The 18,119-nt window shown below is 38.4% G+C and overlaps 1 protein-coding gene across 2 annotated transcripts in view; it reads left to right on the forward strand.

Annotated features, from left to right (window-relative positions):
- Window positions 1–18,119, forward strand: part of LOC135430645 (terminal nucleotidyltransferase 5C) — a 69,799-nt gene that overhangs the window by 46,190 nt on the left and 5,490 nt on the right. Inside the window, exon 1 of one of the 2 annotated variants that reach the window (XM_064685398.1) lies at window positions 14,615–14,633. The exons of the other annotated variant lie outside the window; for it this stretch is intronic. The gene's annotated coding sequence lies outside the window, so the exon portion shown is untranslated. Of the gene's footprint in view, window positions 1–14,614; window positions 14,634–18,119 lie in introns of those variants that run through there. 2 annotated transcript variants of the gene reach the window in all.

Below are 18,119 nucleotides of genomic sequence, written 5' to 3' on the forward strand. Positions count from 1 at the left end.
TAACTGTAATAGGTGTCTTATGATATATATATATATGTTTTTATTATATATATATAAAAAACAACAAAATGCCACAAACTCTCGTCTAAATCTCACGAGCTGCTGTTGCCAGTTGCAGTTGCAGTTGCACTTTTAGCTACGATCAGGTGGTGCGAATGTTGTTGTTGCTGCTGTTGTTGTTGTTGTTGTTGTTGTTGCTGCTGCTGCTGTTGTTGTTGATTGTGGCGCAATGGTTTGGCATGTGCATGTGCATGACTTGGGGGCATTGTAACACACACACACACACACACACACACACACACACTCAGATATAGGCTGTTGTGTGTGCATGCTCATATTTTTTTGTGCTGCTGCTCGCGAGGCATTCAATTGCCAAAGCAGCAACAAATGCAGCAGCAACAAATGCAACTGCAACTGCAGCAACAGCGGCAGCAACTTTGTGGCTGAGTTTTTGGCTTGAAGCTGCTTTTTTTTGGGGTTGGGCATTTGCAATTGTTGTTTGTATGTTTGTTTGTTTGTTTGCTAAGTGAAAAGCGTTGTTCGTTCATTTTCACCAGCAGCTGTTGTTGCTGTTGCTGTTGCTCTCGTTGTTGTTGTTGTTGTTGTCGTTTGTTATCGCTAAAGGTTCAACATGCGCTTTGCATGTGCATCATGTGACCCGCTCAGACACGCAATGCCAACAACCCCGCCCACAGCTGGCTGCAATATTGAGAGATTAAATAATAATTAAATATTATTCTTGTCTTGTTTGGGGCGTAGCACACAAAGCAATTGCTCAATTCAGCCTCAATTCAACCCACATTTCAATTAAGCTGCTTTTGCGGCAGCTTCTCAAGCTTCCGTCTGTCCGTCCGTATGTTTGAACGCAAGGATCTCGGCAGCTTTAAGAGCTAGAGACTTGAAATTTTAGCTGTAGGTTTTCCGATATTCGATAACTTGCACCGTTTCCAAGTAATCGATAAAAATCGATATCGAAATCCTGTTTTTTGAGCAATCTCGGCAAATAATATGAGCTAGAGTTATCAAACTTGACATATAGCATCTAGTATAGTATATATATGTATATCAAGTATCTTTCATTTTATACCTTGTTTTACCTTTCACTAGGCAAACGCCCACAATTTAACCCAAAGCCCAATTGATCTACAAATTGGGCGGCACGTTTTTCATGTAACTCCAGGAAGTTGCCCACCAAAAAAAAATGTTTTAACTTTGCAAAACATTTTTAAAGCCAATTATTTAGCAAAAAATACAAAAAAAAAGAAACAAGAAATAATAATAACAATAAATAATTTTATAAATGCATTAAGAAAAAAAAACTTGAAATGTTTGCTAAAACAAAAACTCCTTTCACTTTGGTAGAAATCAAACGAAGCGCAGTTTCGGCTGCAGTTGCGCCTGTTGCAGCTTGTCTGTGTGCAGAATGTTTGCCACATTGCCACATTGCCACACACAAATATATATATATATATATATATATATATATGTGTGTGGCTGGCATTTTTTAAAGTTCGACTGACACAGAGACCAACTAAAGCGCAACGAACAAACCGTAGCAAAGTCCACGAAATAAAATGAAAAAAACTGAGCAAATGAAGTCAAAAAACGCGACGCGTTGAATGAACTTTCAGCGGCTTTTGGCTGTAAAATAAAGACACACTTTTTTGTTGTGTATATTGCATATATTGAGTATATATATTAAACTCTTAGTACAGGTATTAGTACATATAAAGGGTATTCTTTAGTATTTATATTACTTATGTAGTATATAGAGTACTATATATATGTGTATAGTAGAAAGATATGTGAATAACTCGTGGAGTATAAGAATAGGACTTGGCGAAATTAAGTTAAAGATTAATTGAAGAGTCTAAGTAAGGTTAAAGCCTGCAACTACTTAGTTCTGCTCTTAAGTTGAGTCTTCTTATAAAGTTGAGTAAAGTAGGGAAATTAATTGACAAAATTTAAACATTTGTGCTTTTGAATAAACGCTGGAAGAAAGTTCGCAACAGTAAGGCGGGGATTGAGAAAAATGCCTGGAACCGAATGATAAATTCGCACACCTAATGTCGCAAAAGACGAGCTAACTATCTAAGCTACACAATCATCCTAAAATCCTGGCAAGGAAGCTGCTAAGTAGGCGAAAAAGAAGATGTCTTCAAAGGAGCTGCCCAACAGATCTAGCTATTGGTTGCCTTTCCTGTCAGACTAAACAAAAGGAGCATAAACTAGAATGTATACCAACTACTAGCTAAAGATATTCGCAACCTGCTAAAAGTTGACAGAAAGAGCATATCAGATATCAAATTAAGCCCAATTTCTATCAACTCGGCTAACTGGGAAATATACATAAAGTCCCATCATCCAACCCGAGCTACTCATAATTCCATTATTCAGTTGTCTTTCATTGAGTAATAAGCTAAGTATTTTATAACTCAACGCGTTGTCTTCACGACGAACTCATTTAGACACAAGCTTATTGAGAATAACTATATATACTTAATCATATCATGTCTGCCAGCACATTTGCGCAAATTTCCATTAGGTTCAGCTTCTTGGTATTTCCACAGGAAACTCAAAAGTGAAGCAACGGCAACAATTGCGCGTCGGCTGCAATTTATGCGACATTTGTCGCACGCGGCGTATGCGTAATGTGTGTCGAGCATCATAAATCAAGCATGAGCTGAACTGGAAGTAAAGCAATACCTGACTATAGCGAACCGGAACACGCTCTCCTCTCCTCTCCTCTCCTCTCCGTCCTCGCCTCGCACTCTCTCGTGCCGTCTCGTGTATCTGATGGATGCACTTGAGTACATCTCGCGGCGCGGTTAAGTGCCTTAAGCCGCAGAACTATAATTGAAATTGAATTTCTATTTTTAATACGCTACAAGTGTGTGTTTGTGTGTGTGTGTGTGTGTGTGTGGGCAGAGCTGTGGCTGTAGCTAACGCGCTCGACTGACTTCCAGCACATGTGGCTGGCTTTAAGCCGATTATGTTTATAGCTAGAGCACAGCCCACATATTGGCCTAGCACCCAAAACCAGCTAGCAGTTCGAGGAGTAGCAATTAAAAATTTCTCAAGAGCTGACAACTAGCGATTCGTTTAGCTGCAAAAATCAAAAGCAAAACCGCGAAAGTGTGGCAAGCCGAAGACTTAATACCCTTGCGGACATTTGCCCTTGGCAGAAATGTGAGAAAAGTGAAGCCGAGTTTGATGGGAATATCTTGGGAAAAAGGAATATTTTGTCAGAAAAAAAGCTATAATACTTTTCGACCGATTTGTCCCATGGCAGCTGTATGATATAGTAGTTCGATCCGTCTGGTTCCGACATTCTTACTGCCTGCAACAGAAAGAGAGAGACAAGTTTGCAAAGCAACAGACAGACGGACCGACAGACTTGACTATATCAACTCGTCTGTTGAGGTTAGATCTAGAATATATTTGCTTTATGGATTCGGCAATATCTTCTTTGCCTTACACACATCATGGCAAATCCTATGGCAGATATATGATAAAGTAGTGCGATCTTAATAAGATTTTCTATATTATATAGACAGAGGGACCAAGGAAACTTGGCTATATCTACCCCGACGGTTGAGACTGATCTAGAATATATATATACTTTATGGCTTCGCAGATGTCTCCTTCTATATGACAAAATCACAATAACCTCTGCAAGGGTATACACTAAAAAACGTGGGTTGTCTTTTCGACAATTTGTTACACTTCAGAATGCGCAAATATTTCTTTTACTTATTTTTCCAACTTCATTTGTTAGCTTTTTGTTTTAACTCTTTTGAATCGTGGAGCATTACGTAATCTTCTTCTTCTTTTTGTCTCGAGTGCTGTTGAAATAGTTGTTTTTTTTTTTATTATTTATTTCTACTTTTTTAATTAATTCAATTTCGATTTCGTTTCGTGCCTTTTATGCTCTTCGATTCTAATTATAACCCACATAAAAACGGAAGCATCAACAAAAATAGAGTACATTGAAATGTGATTTATGTTGATTAAAAAACGAATAGTCAAAGTAGCCTCATTAGGCAAAAAAGATATTGCTCAAGCGATGGGAGAAAGATGGTCAAGGAGAGCTTTGCCGAAAGCTTTTCCACTGCTTAAACAGCTTGAGAATTTTAGAGTGCAGCTTTGCTGAAAGCTTTTCAAAAGAATTTCTTGTGGTTTGCATTATAAATCTTTTGCTTAAAAGATATTGCTCAAGCGATGGGAGAAAGATGGTCAAGCAGAGCTTTGCCGAAAGCTTTTCCACTGCTAAAACTGCTTGAGAATTTTAGAGTGCAGCTTTGCTGAAAGCTTTTCAAAAGAATTTCTTGTGTTTTGCCTTTAAAATCTTTGCTTTAAACTCGCAAAACCAACTTAAGCTTATAAATGGACTATACTATCCAGTTTTTTTTTCTGCTCTTGCCTTTCGTCATATAATTCGATGCACTTACTTATTGTCGTCACTGTCGGCAGCAGGGGTCGATTGCATAATGTGCTCGTTATAAAGTTTGAATGGCCATAGCCAATTTTTAATGGCACGTAGCCAACAGACTCGAGTCCGCACGTCGAAGAAAGTGAAATTACGAAAAGAGTTACGAAAAAGGGGGAAGGGTGGGGGGGGGGCTAGCCTAGCCTAGCCCTAGGGAGTGTGTACATTGACGAAATGATGTTAATAATTTGAAAGAGAATTGAACGTAGGCAAATTTTGTAATGCACTTGACTCGTAAAATCGGAGCAGCTTAATCGTAAATTGAAACACGTCAATTCCCAAGCTTTGACCCAAGCAACTGACAAAACAGATTAGTCCGGTATTTGCTGAATGAAAATCGTATATATAATAAAGTATATATATGTATATATGTATTTGGCATGATTTAGTGTAGAGTATGCCCTAGAATGGCCGCAGGAGGCGTTGCACGTGCTCCGCCTGGTCTAATGAACCCTTGTACTCTGATTGACGCGATAAGCGTATATATAGCATATATAGCATATATACACATATATCTATATATGTGGCTATATAGTAGGTATTAAATTGCTTATGCTCGCACTTTGCGGCCCTATATACAAATTATATTTGAAAGCTGTTGCCGTCTAGCTGCAGCTCTCTCTCTCTCTCTCTCTCTCGCTCGCACCTACGCTCCGTGCATACGCACGCCGTCTTTTTCTCTCTTCGCCCGGGTGCATTAAACTCACGTCTCGTCTTGATATTTTGCGCTGACGAGCTGCAAAGTAATATTAAAAGAAAAATAAATTAAATAATAAATGAAATTTAAACAATTTAATAAATTTACAAAATAAGTAAATAAAAACGAAGCCAAGCTCGACTTTGGCTCTGTGGAAAATCACTTAACGCAATCTCAGAAATTTCAAAGCCACTTAAATGCATAAATCACACCGAGGGGCACGTGTGTGTCTGTTGGCAGCGGCAATCCCCAGTTTCTCAGCCATTAGTCACCTGCAGCACACAAACCCACATATCGTATATACACACACACATATTTATAGCCTGCGCATTTTCATAGTCATATTTATAGATCTATAGAGGCCGCATACCATACCACGGGCCAGCCAATTCGTGTGCGTAACTCAATTATATCTGCTGCAGGAAGAATAGAAGCTATATTCTATCTATATATGCACATAGATCTTATGTATTTCTGATATTTCGTCTCATGCTCTCAATATTTTTTGGCCAATTTTTGTATTCTTACAAGCACCTCAGAATATTGCGTATAAATATATCATTTATTATAACTGAATCTAGCACACACACACTCACACTATCTCCCCTTCTCTCTCTGATATTGTTGAAACAACTGTTCGGTTTTTTTCTGAATACAGCTGACATTTCTTCAGTTCTTCAGTTTTTGTGTACTATATTGCACTACATTTCTGCTGAGCTGGCGTGTTACCATTTTTTTTTTAAAGAGCAAAGAAAGTGATATGTGGCAGAAATGTGCTTTCATGAACTTTTAGAAATGTGTTCAGCAAGAAGCTGACTTCATTTTGGCCTTTTATTTACAATTTACACAGTTTTCGTTTATAATTCGCAACTGGTTTAAGCCTGAACTTAATGAAATGTAATGCATTAACATTAGCTTCATATCTGCAGGTGATTATGCAGCTTTTTTATTTTGAATATCCGTAGAAGCGTATAATCAGTTAAAGCCATTCCAAAGCTTTTTATATGAAATTCGTTTATAATTCGCAATTAGTTTAAGCGTGGTCTTAATGAAATGTATATAACCATTGTCTTCGTGTCTGCAGCTGATTTAATATGCAGCTTTGTTACTTAGAATTTCCCTAGATACAATCAGTTGAAGCCATGCATAAACTAATTCTCCGAAATTCGTTTATAATTCGCAAGTGGTTCAAGCGCAGACTCTATGAGAGGCTGCGTAGCAGAGTTGTCTTTGGCTGCCGCTACAAATCTCCGTGAATATATTAAGATAATGTATCTTTAACTAGCAGGATATATACAAATGTATTCGTATCTCACTTTTGTTTTTGCTTCACTTTGCATGCCATTAAGGAGTGCGACACGTGCTTAGCCTAAACTATTGTTTTTTTTTTTTGCATTCAGAAGGTTTATTCATTTGCCTATCAACTGAATTCAATTAAACGATTATATGGCGTAAACTTTTTAGTATTTATTTATTTTGCTCTGTCTCGCAGTTTGTTGTTTTCTTTTTCCCCCTCTAAACTTTAATTGCGTATTGCACGTTTTGGCTTTGATTTTATTTTGATGGGTTATTTATTCTGTTCTGTTCTGTGTTGTGTTCTGTTCTGTTCTGTTATGAGTTTGTTTCCCATTGTTTTATGGCGTGACTTGACGCAAAATCATGTAACTCGTAATTACAGCTACGAAATGACAGATGAGTATCTGTAGCTGTGCAACGTGTGATCGCTTTTAAGATACAAATACGTATATAAGCATAGCTGAAACTCTGCAAAGTGTATTTCGCTGTATGCCCTGTCATGTCATGAAGTGTGTGAGGCATAGAAGATATTGCCGAATCCATAAAGCAAATATATTCTAGATCTAACCTCAACAGACGAGTTGATATAGCCAAGTCTGTCGGTCCGTCTGTCTGTTGCTTTGCAAACTTGTCTCTCTCTTTCTGTTGCAGGCAGTAAGAATGGCGGAACCAGCCGGATCGGGCTACTATATCATACAGCTGCCATGGGACAAATCGGTCGAAAAGTATTATAGCTTCTTTTATGGCAAAGTATTCTGTTTTCCAAGCTATTCCCTCTTCTCACTCTTCTCACATATGTATCTGCCAAAGGCAAATGTCTGCTAGGGTATTAAGTCTTCGGCTTGCCGTAGATTTGCCAACTTTCTCGTTTTATGAATTCTATTTAAAATCAATTAAAAACAGTTTTTAAGTGCGTTACTTGAACCAGGCAACAGACCTTGGGCTTGTTTGCCTTTAAGTACGATGTAGACTGAGTTGGAAAGAATCCCCTTAAAATAATATTTAATGGTATTCATTTCGCTTCCGCTGCCTTTTACAATGATAGGAGAGTTGTTCTTATAAATTCTTATGCATTTTATAAATATAAACTAAAAATTGAACTTTACAACCTGCAACAAGAGCTTCAAATTAACCCAAGCTCAAGCTTTAGACCAGGTTTACGGCTCGACTTCTCAAAATTTTCATTTTTATTTTGTTCAGTCTTGAGCATTGTAATTATTGTTGTCGATTGTCATGCGAATTGGCGTCGTCTGCCTGTGAATTGTTATTAAAATTGATAAATGATTTCGTGTCGCAAATGTTCGCGGACTGCTATCAATTACTTCCTCAAAAACAAAAGCCAACCGACTAAATAACTAACTAACTAATTGACTGACTGACTGGCTGACTAACTCGACTGAGTTAATGTTGTAACTAACGTAGTTGAACTTGACATATAATTGTTTAGCTTTGTTTGGCTAAACTAACCCAAATTGCAGTTGCATTTTTAAAAGATTCGCGCTCGCTCCCTCACTTTGTAATTATAAACGTGATCGTGATAATTATTGTTGCCATATTCTAGTCGCAATCTAATCAGCCTAATGCATAGGCCATAACAACTGCAAATGTTTATTTTCTTTTCGCCATTAGCAAATTGTTTTCTTAGCTTCAATACTCTAAAGTTGGCTTCCAGGCAACAGCTTTAAACAAGAATCGTACCAGAAACCGAAACCTATTTGTCTCTGGCGCAGACAACAGCTGTGTTTGCTGTTTGCCTGCACTTGGGACTAAAAACAAAACCAAATAATAATTAAAACACATCAATATTAAGTATAATTTGAGCAATAAACAGAGCAAAGACAGCTGAGTTCATTTGGGGGAATTTGCAAGAGAGGGTGAAAGAAAGAGAGAGAGAAAGCACTAGAAATGGTGCGAGAGATTAAACGGGAGAGGGAAAACAGCATTTAAGAGAGAGATGATGAAAAGTAGAAGAAAGTGAAAAATATATATAGGAGAGGGATCAAGAAGAAAGCAAATTACAGTGGGAGAGAAAAAGATAGTCAAAAAGAGAGGATAATAAGTAGAGAGAGCGTTAAATTGAGAGTAAGTGGGAGTGAGAGAAAGAAAGATAGACAGAAAGAGAGAGAGAAAGATGGAGAAAGAGATAAAGAAAGAAAGAGAGAGAGAGAGAGCGGATAAGAAATAGAAGAAAGTGAGAAAAATAAGTAGAGGAGAGGAACAGAGCAGAGAGGAGGTACAGTAAGAGAGACAAAGAAAGCCAAAATGAGAGATTCATAAGTAGAGAGAGCGTGCAAGTGAGAGTAACAGAGGAAATGGTGGGAAGGAAGGGTATGCTATTCGTTGGCGATCTTCACAAGCTAGTCCCAAACACAGTCTTAACCAGTTGGGAATTATGAGCGCATCATCAACAGCTAGGCTTAGACGAAGTCTTAATCTGTTGGGAATTTCAAGCGCAAAGAAACTGTAAAAGCGTAAAAATCGAATTGAAGATGGAGAAAATGAGAAAGATAGATGGGAGAGGGATAGAAGATAAAGAGAGATACTGTGAGAGAATAAAAAGAGAGTCAAAATGGGAGGAGGCGAGAGTGAATAAGAACAACAAGGTAAAAGAGGAAATGAAGATAATTCATTCATTAGCTAGGCTTAGACAAAGCCTTAACCAGTTGGGAATTCTAAGCGCATCTTCTTTAGCTTTTAGGCTTAACCAGTTGGGAATTCCACGCGGAAAGAAACTGTAAACAGCATATCGCATTTCTACTTATTACACAACTATTCTGGGCCTATCCCACTATCAATCGCATTTCCAAACATTTTCGATTTGAAAACATTTGCTTGTTGTTCTTTCTGGTTATTAGAGAATACAAAATGCTCTGGAATGCGCACATTTAACTTATCTTTCTTTCTTCGATTTGGTTTTCATTTGCAGGTAAATACATTCGTTAGACACTGCAAATTCAGCTGTTGCTGCTAATGTATACAAAAATAAAATAAAACCCAACTGAAAGCGAACACAAATGAAGCGCACACATAATTATTGTTTGGAAATGAACAAGTGAACAAAAGTCGTCTGATCATAATAATATTTCAAAATATTTGCACAAGTGCGGCCCACAAATTTGCACGCCTCTATTTGCACAAAATCTGTCTGTTTTCTGTTTTCCGTCTTTGTATCTGTTCTTTGACAGAGATATATCCGAAAGATATAAATATATATTTTTTTGAAGTTTTTCAAAATTGAAAAGCAACTTTCTAATTAATATTTTATTTTAAAGCTTTTAATGAGTAGCTGCAACTAAATTTTCGCACAGTGCTAAACAAAAGATTTTTAATTAGGGATTCTGTCAAGCATGTGTGTGTGTGTGTGCGAGTGTGTGTGTGTGCGCCCACAATTAGAGAGTCTCTCCTTTTTTCTGTAGATTATGTAACTGTCTCCGACTTGAATTATCTAAATTTAGGCATTAAAAAAGCACAGCAAATTAGGCGAACAAAAGCGCAGCTAATGATAAGGCAAAGAAAAGCAGCGACAAGAAGAAAATGAAGAAGAAAAGAAAATGAAGAAGAAAAGAAAAATAAAGTAAAGTAATTTAATTATTCAAATTTATTTTTGGTGTCCGTCGCGTCGTGCCAATGTCGTAAATATTGACTCGTGTCGTCTGCTCGTACGATATTTATTGGCCTGAGGGGCATGGACAGAGGGGGGGGGGGGGGAGGGTGCACACACCTGGCACCTGGCCGCGCCAGCTCTCTGCACACGGCGGTCACGTTTTGTAACGTCGGGTCAAGATTAACTGAAAACTAAAACAAAAACGAAACGCAACGACGTCAAACGAAAGCCAAATCAATAATACCACAGACATACGCAATGCCTTTAAGGTGCAACACACCTTCCCCTCCCCCCTCCTCTCCCCACCCATTCCCCTACCTGTGCAAAGAGTGTACGAGCGGGCTGTTATCAAAGCCAAAAAAGCATTTCCGTCATCATCAAAAAACGCTTCCAAATTCTCGCTGTGCACTTTCATTTTCGCTCCCCCCCTCCCCCTCCCCCTCCCACCCCCCTTCCCCCCTCAGCCCGCCTGCAACGTCTTTTCGGTATGTGAAACTATGCCAAAAAAAAATAAAACCGCAAGTGAATCTCTAGCTGTTGTCTGGCCTGGCTGGCTGGCTGGCGTCTCGGCCTGGCTAAGCAAGGTTTTGGCTGGCCTCTGCCCTGCCCCTTTTCCCCCTTTCGGCCAGCAGTCGCTGCGGGTAGTTGTATAATTGAATTGTAGTCCGCCGCGTATTCACGTATTTGAAATGTCGGTCGAACCGGTTTCAATTTGGCACTTGCCGCGTTGGGGCCCGGGCCCGGCATAATAATTAAGCCTCATTTGCATTTGGAAGGCGCGCTAGAATTTGGTTTTCGATTTGATTCGATTTTGGTATTGGTTTTTCTGTCTTTGTTGTGCTTTGTTTGGAATTGGAACTCGGTGTCGCACTTTCGTTGGCATTTGTTTTGGACATAAAGTGAACAAAGCAACAACAACAGCAGCAGCAACAATAAAAAAATCAGGCAACCAATATAGCCTCGGCCATGTCAATAGTCAATATAGTTTTGGGGGACAGTCTAGAAAATAACCTTGTGGCAGGGTTTTCAAATGGGGAAGATGTGTGAAAGAATGTTGAGACTATACAATCAAAGATTGTTACATTGAATACCCTCGAAAGATGGTCAACTATATCAGAAAGCTTTTATAATATCAATCGATTCTTTTCTTGATATTCCTACAACTGCGCTTTAACTAATTGAGAATTATAAGCAAAACATGGACGAAAAAGCTGGAAAAGAAGGGAAAGACTATAAAGACTCTAAAATGAAAGACTGTTGCGTTGAATACCCTCGAGAAATGGTCATCTATACTTTTAGAAAACTTTTATATAATCAATAGATTCTATTTCTTGATATTCCTTCAACTGCGCTTGAACTACTTGAGAATTATAAGCAAAAAATGGAAGATATAACAGGAAAAGTGTGTTGGTACTATAAAATAAAAGACTGTTGAATTGAATACCCTCTAGAAATGATTATCTATGTTTTTAGAAATATTTGACATAATCATTAAATTCATTTCTTGATATTTCTACAATTGTGCTTGAACTACTTGAGAATTATAAGCAAAAATTGCAAGTAAAATAGGACAGGAATGTGGAATTTCGTAGACTGTCTGGCAAAAATGGTTTATAATGTGGTTTCTAAGGAAAAATATCTATAAATGCATTTGCATATGAAATTCTATGATGATGTAGTTCCCGTTACATTAATTCTCAATAATCCTTGGCCACGTAACACAGCTCCGCCCAAGACTCATATTGCACACAATTTGCGCTTTAACTATTTGCGAATTGTAAACAAAAATTGTGAAAAGTTTTATGTAGCACAAACGAGAAACAATGATATCATATCCATATCCATATCATATCATATATAATTAATCAGTTGCTCTGGCATTAACTAAATTTTTCTGGAATTTCAATGCAAGGCAGCAGCTGCAGTCACAGATACAAGATACAAGATACATGTGCTTTAAAGAAAAAAACAATGCTAAATGCGGCAAACGGACAATTTGCGCTTGCGCATACTTATTAGGTCAGGGTCACACTGAATAATGTCTTGTCTGACTAACTGACTGCCACACTGAGGCGAAAACCCAAAGACTTGCCAAAGAGCGCAAAGGCAACGCAGCTACAAGTGGCTACAGATACAGATACAGCTAGAGATACAGATACAGATACAGATACAGATACAGATACATGGGTTACAGATACATGCAATAAATGGCATTAATAAAGACAGGGCTAGCTGGCGCAGAGGGGGGCTGTGAGTTGGGGCCAGCTGTCAGAGACACGCAAAAGTTGCGCCTGTTTATAATGCAGTGCAACTTTGTATCTGTGTGCGTTTGTGTGTGTGTGTATCTGCAAGATACATTAGCGAGCTGTGGCTGAAATTAAAGTTTTACTGCTGCCGCTTGCTTTGGCAAGGGGCATCCATCAGTTTGCCATCATAAAGGCTGAAAAACAAACATTAATCTTTTTGGCCACACTGGCACTTGAATTGCGTTACTTGTTGTGTGCGTGTCTGTGTGTGTGTGTGTGTGTGTGTGCGTGTGTGTGTGTGTGTTTTTGGGTGTGTGCATATACAATGTTGTTGTGTTTTCTTTTTGTCGATTTGAGCCGCTGATTAACATTGAACCACAGGCCAGCAGCAGCAGCAAAATAAATGCCGATCATTGCGTTCTCCGTCAAAATGCCAAAGTAACGGTACATGCATGTATCTGTATCTATAGCCTGTATCTGTATCTGTATCTGTATCTGTATCTGTATCTGTCCGCTGTGCACCGCAATAATAATGTGTATATAAAGCTACGTGTTTACGATAATGCCTGCGAATTTGAAAGGCCAACGCAATTTAAATGAGGCAAAAAACATCAACAACAACAACAAAAACACAAAATTATGAATACAAAAATAAAATATGGCAATTATTGTTAAACTGTTTAATTATAAAAGACACAACAAAAAAATCTACAGTTGTTCATTTTTCGTGCCTTGCATGTGCCGTTAATCTATTTTCGGCAGCGCATTGTGTCAAAAGCTCACGAGCTTGAGCATTACATAATTTGTATGAGCTAAGCCCGCGATCAGCCCGAATTAGAATTCAAAGCTCGACGCCTGCGCTTTCATTGTTGCCGTCGCCGTCGCTGCTGCGGCTGCATTTGCTACTTATCTCTTCTTTTGCTACATCATCATCTGCTGCTGCTGCTGCTGCTGCTGCTGCTGCATTGTGTCGTCGGCTCAGCAAGCTTTGAGCTGTGCCTGTATGTGTGCGTGCGTGTGCTTGTGTGCGCTTGTGTGTGCGTGTGTGTGCGTGTGTGTGCTTGTGTTCATATTTCCTTTCTAAGTGCGCGCGCTTATCAGCTTTTGTCCATTGTCGGACCTTATTGCGGTACATTTGTGGACGCGCCAAGAGGTGGAGGGAGAGAGAGAGGGAGAGGGAGGTGGCGCAGGCGGCGAGTGGGCGCCTGCGGCGGCATAGCGGGTAATTAGTAAAAAATAGCAATCTAAAAATAGACTGAATACAGCAAACGGCAAACGGCAAACAGCAAAACGTAGCAAAAGAAGTATTTAAGCAATTTGCGTTGCGGCAACAGCAGAGCAGCAGCAGAGGCGTTAGCAGCAGCAGCGGCAGCGACAGCGGCAGAAGCAAAAACAACGAAAACGAAAACTTGTTTGCACAAACACAAAAGCTTTTGCTTTTTGCTTTATTGTTTGCATCAAAACTAAATAAATGAACAAATAATGAAATCGAAAACGCGCTAGCAGCAAAAATGCAGTACAAATATGGCAGAAAAGGCAGCGGCACACAAACACACACACACAGTCACACACAAGCACACGCACACACACATGGTGCATGATCGCTTTATCAGCTGAGCGGGCGAGCAATTGAGTAGCAGCAGTAGCAGCAGCCGCATTGCTGCGGACAGCGACCGACTAACCGAGCGACCGTCAGAATTTACCTGCAGCGCTATGCTTATGCTTGCCCTTCTAAAAAAGCAACAAACACACACACACACACACACACACAGACGCGCGCGCACAAACATACTCAAAAAACTCACTCAAAGCAACCGCCTTCTCTCGCTGGTCGCGCTCAAAATACTCACTCGCTGAGCGCCAACAGCGTCGTGACGTCAGCTGACAAAAAAGCTTTGTTTTTCGTTTTTCGTATATGCGCGGCCGCCGCTTACGCTCACGAATATTCTAATAAGCATTTCAATTCATTTCGTTTTCAAACGCGCAACGCAACGCAACGCATCGCTGGTGAACGGAGCGCGCGGCCCATTAGCTTCAAAATTTCAAAAAGCATATTTTTGGTGTTTAATATTGAAAGCATAATATATGTATGTATGCAAGTAGTGCGTGATAAATGGTGAAAAGTGCACAAAACGTATCAATTAAATTGAATATTTTTCGATAGAAGCTAAATAAAATAAATATTTAAAAATAAAAATAAACACGCAGCTGCAAAATCGCAAGCATATCGAAAGCAGCAAAAACTAAGTCAAAGCAACAGTCGCGGGTGCGTCGTCTTCGCTTGTTTTTTGAATAAAAACGGTAATTTGCTGCCTACCCCAACCCCCCCACTCACCCTCTTCTTCACCAAGCACTGGCCAAACATACTTTTGCTTCTTCTACACGGAATCCATATTTGTTTTTGCGTTTTTGGACATTGCACGCACACACGCGCACACACGCACAGCAGCTGCTAAGTTACACTTGTTTAAGCTTTGCTTTGCAAAGACTTTCTGCATGCGTTGTTGTTGTTGTTGTTGTTGTTGTTGTTTTTCTCTGCTGCTGCGGCTGCTGTAGAAAGAAAAAACAACGGTTTTCACTTTTATTTGAGACCAGTCGCAAGTCTGTCTAGGCCAGCAGGCACGCCATAGACCATACACCTGTTTGCGTGTCTCTTTCTCTCGCTCTCTTCCCCCTCGCTCCCTCTTTCTCTCTCTCTCTAGCTGTAAATCTGGCAGCATATTCATATGTATATATATGACAGTATGTGTGTATGTGTGTGTTTGTCGCTGTGCATTGCAACTGCAGCCAAACAACATAATTATGATCATGTTAGGATATAATGAAGTTGAAACATTCATAATAATAATGAGCAGCAAAATAAATGCCGAGAAGAAATTGGTGAAAATTGCAGCGTTAATTTATTATTTGTGGAAAAAGTACACACACACACACGCGCACGTAAACACACGTATATGTACATGTCTATGCATGTATGCATGTATGTCTGTATGTCTGTATGTTTGTATGTACGGCTGCGAAAAAGGTTCAACGAATACATTGCATGTATTGTGAAATTCGCAAAAAAAAAAACAAAAAAAAAGAAAAAAAAAAGTGGTAAATGCCAAACTGCGAAAATAGTTTTTTTTCGCTTATTTTGTTTTTTTTTGCCGTTTATCACAGCCAATTAAAGAAAAAAGTATTACGAGCAGGCCTTATCTGAAATCTGAAAAAAAAGTAAATTGTATATTTCTTGCCAAAAAAAAAATGAAAAAAACGGTGTCAGAAGATTTTTTTAATAAAAAAAAATATGATTAAAAATATGCAATTGCATAAAATGTGTGTTAGAAACGTAATTTTAAAACGTGCCACAAAAAACTGACAAAAATGTGTGTTAATTGTGTTAATTTATTTAAAAAAAAAAAAAAAAAAAAACTATGTTGTACATTATGTGCTTAAGCGGAGAAAGTAAAAAGCCAATTTAGACACTTTTATAGCCAATTCGAATATGAAATCTATGACAAGAAGTTACGAAAGAAATTAACTACACTTGATATAAGCCACAAAATTAATGAAATGTGCGCTTAATTAACGTGTTTGTTGTTGTAAAACCGTAAAAAATAGATAGAAAATTTGTGCTGTGTTTTTTAGAGTTGCCTCATGAAAATGCAATAACAATTACAAATTACAATTAAATATAATAAATGCCAGGCCAGACAGCGCGACCACAAGGCAATTAATAAACAAATAATTGCCCTAACCATATATATATATATATAAACTTATATATATATGTGTATGTATGTGTATGCAGTCTTATTGCAAGTCATCTCAAAAATGATATTAATAATAACCCATAAAACTAGCCCACGCCTCAATTCTCAAGATGAGCACAAAAAGGCTTTTTCAATTCCTCAGAGAATTGGCGCTAAAATCGTTTGCAGTTACGTTTTTGCGTTTATACGTGGCGAAGTAATCACGATATCTTAGAAGAAACAAGAACTTGATTAAGAAGTTATCAGGAAATCTCTGAAGGAGCAGGAACTTGGTTAGGAATTTAACTGAGAGTTTATTATACGTTGCGAAAGGATCACGAAATCTCTGAAAGGAACAAGAACTTGGTTTGGAATTTAACTGCGCGTTTATACGTTGCAAAGTTATCACGAAATCTCAAAAGAAAATCACTTGGGAAACGAAGTTATCATGAAATCTCTAAAGAAACTCTAAAGATTCGAGAACTTGGTCAGGAATTGCATTGCGAGTTTATACGTTGCAAAATGATCACGAAATCTCCAAAGAAAATCACTTGGGAAACGAAGTTATCATGAAATCTCTAAAGAAACAATAACTTGTCTGCGAAGTTTTAGCGACAACTCTAAAGAAACGAGAACTTGGTCAGGAATTGCATTGCGAGTTTATACGTTGTAAAGTTATCACGATATCTCTAAAGAAGCAAGAACTTGGCTCCGAATTTAATTGATGTGCATTGAGAGAACTGCCCAGAATTGCATAAATTTGCATTAAAAACAGCTCTTTAAAAACTTCAAAAGTTCAGACAATAGTGTTATTTGTATTATACAGTCATAAAGCCAAGTGAACTAAGTGCAACTACGCTAATTGATGGATTTGTTGAATTACAATCTATGCGTCATCTATTTGAGTTGTTTTTATTTGCGCTCTTCTATTTGCCCTTTCGCTTTTAGCTGCATTTCCATGTTTATCATTATCATTAGCATATATAGTATATCACGATAAAAACCACAGCGTGTTCCGACGTATGTGAATTGTATAAGTATAACGATTTCTGGATTAAATGAAATGGAAAAAGTGTGCGGAAGAATGCCGGAGATAAAACTCTGTTAAGCAAGGAAGTTATCAAAATGAAAACTGCTAATCATGATAAATATTTGGATAAAAATTGGAACGCAAGAAAATCTTTAAAGAATACAAAACAAATATTTACAACGTGTGGGATAAGACGAACAGATAGAAAGGAAGAAACAGATATTTATTTACACTCGGCTTTAAGACAATAGATAAATATAGTTAATTATAATTAAAACTAGTAAGAGAGCTCTAGTCGAGAGAGCACGACTAAGGGATATCCAGAATCTTACTCTTTTTACTCATTTTCAATGGGTTCAAAACTAGAAAGCTTCCAGCGTAACCTACCATAATATTCAAGAAAGATATAGAAGCTTACAAAATAATGTTAAATTTTGTCACAAACTTTGAATCAAGGTTAATTGCGATATGCTCACGTGTAAACACAGAGTTTAGGTGGCTTGTAAGTGCGTATGTGTGTGTGTATGTATGTGTGTGTGTGTGTGAAACGCGTGAATCATACGCATCACTAAGGGGCACGCAATTATCCATTTGAATTGTTTTATGGCAGTCCGAATATTTGCACGCAGCCCAAACGCACAGCATATCAGATACATTCACACAGATACACACACACACACACACACAGATACTTTCAGCTAGTTATGCTTGAAAATATAATTTTTGTTTTTGTGAAAGATAAAATAAAAGCGACACAAACAAAACGCACAACCTAGTAACAGGCGCACGCAAATGCAAATAGAAAAGAATAAAGAAAAAAGAAAGAAAGAAAAAAATAAATGATAGAGCTAAGCGATAGATACAAAATAGGCATAGCCCAGACCCAGACCGAGACCCAGACCCAGACCCAGACCCAGACCGAGACCCATATGCCGATAGCACAGTTGATAGCCAGAGCTAAACGGCCGAAAAGCAGCAGGGAAAAGGCGAAAGAACAAAGGAGGGGGGGGGGGGGGCAAAGAA

The sequence above is a fragment of the Drosophila montana genome, unplaced genomic scaffold (assembly GCF_035044405.1).
Source record: "Drosophila montana isolate Dmon_TW-CO22-7 unplaced genomic scaffold, ASM3504440v1 contig_3031_1, whole genome shotgun sequence".
Taxonomy (NCBI): domain Eukaryota; kingdom Metazoa; phylum Arthropoda; class Insecta; order Diptera; family Drosophilidae; genus Drosophila; species Drosophila montana.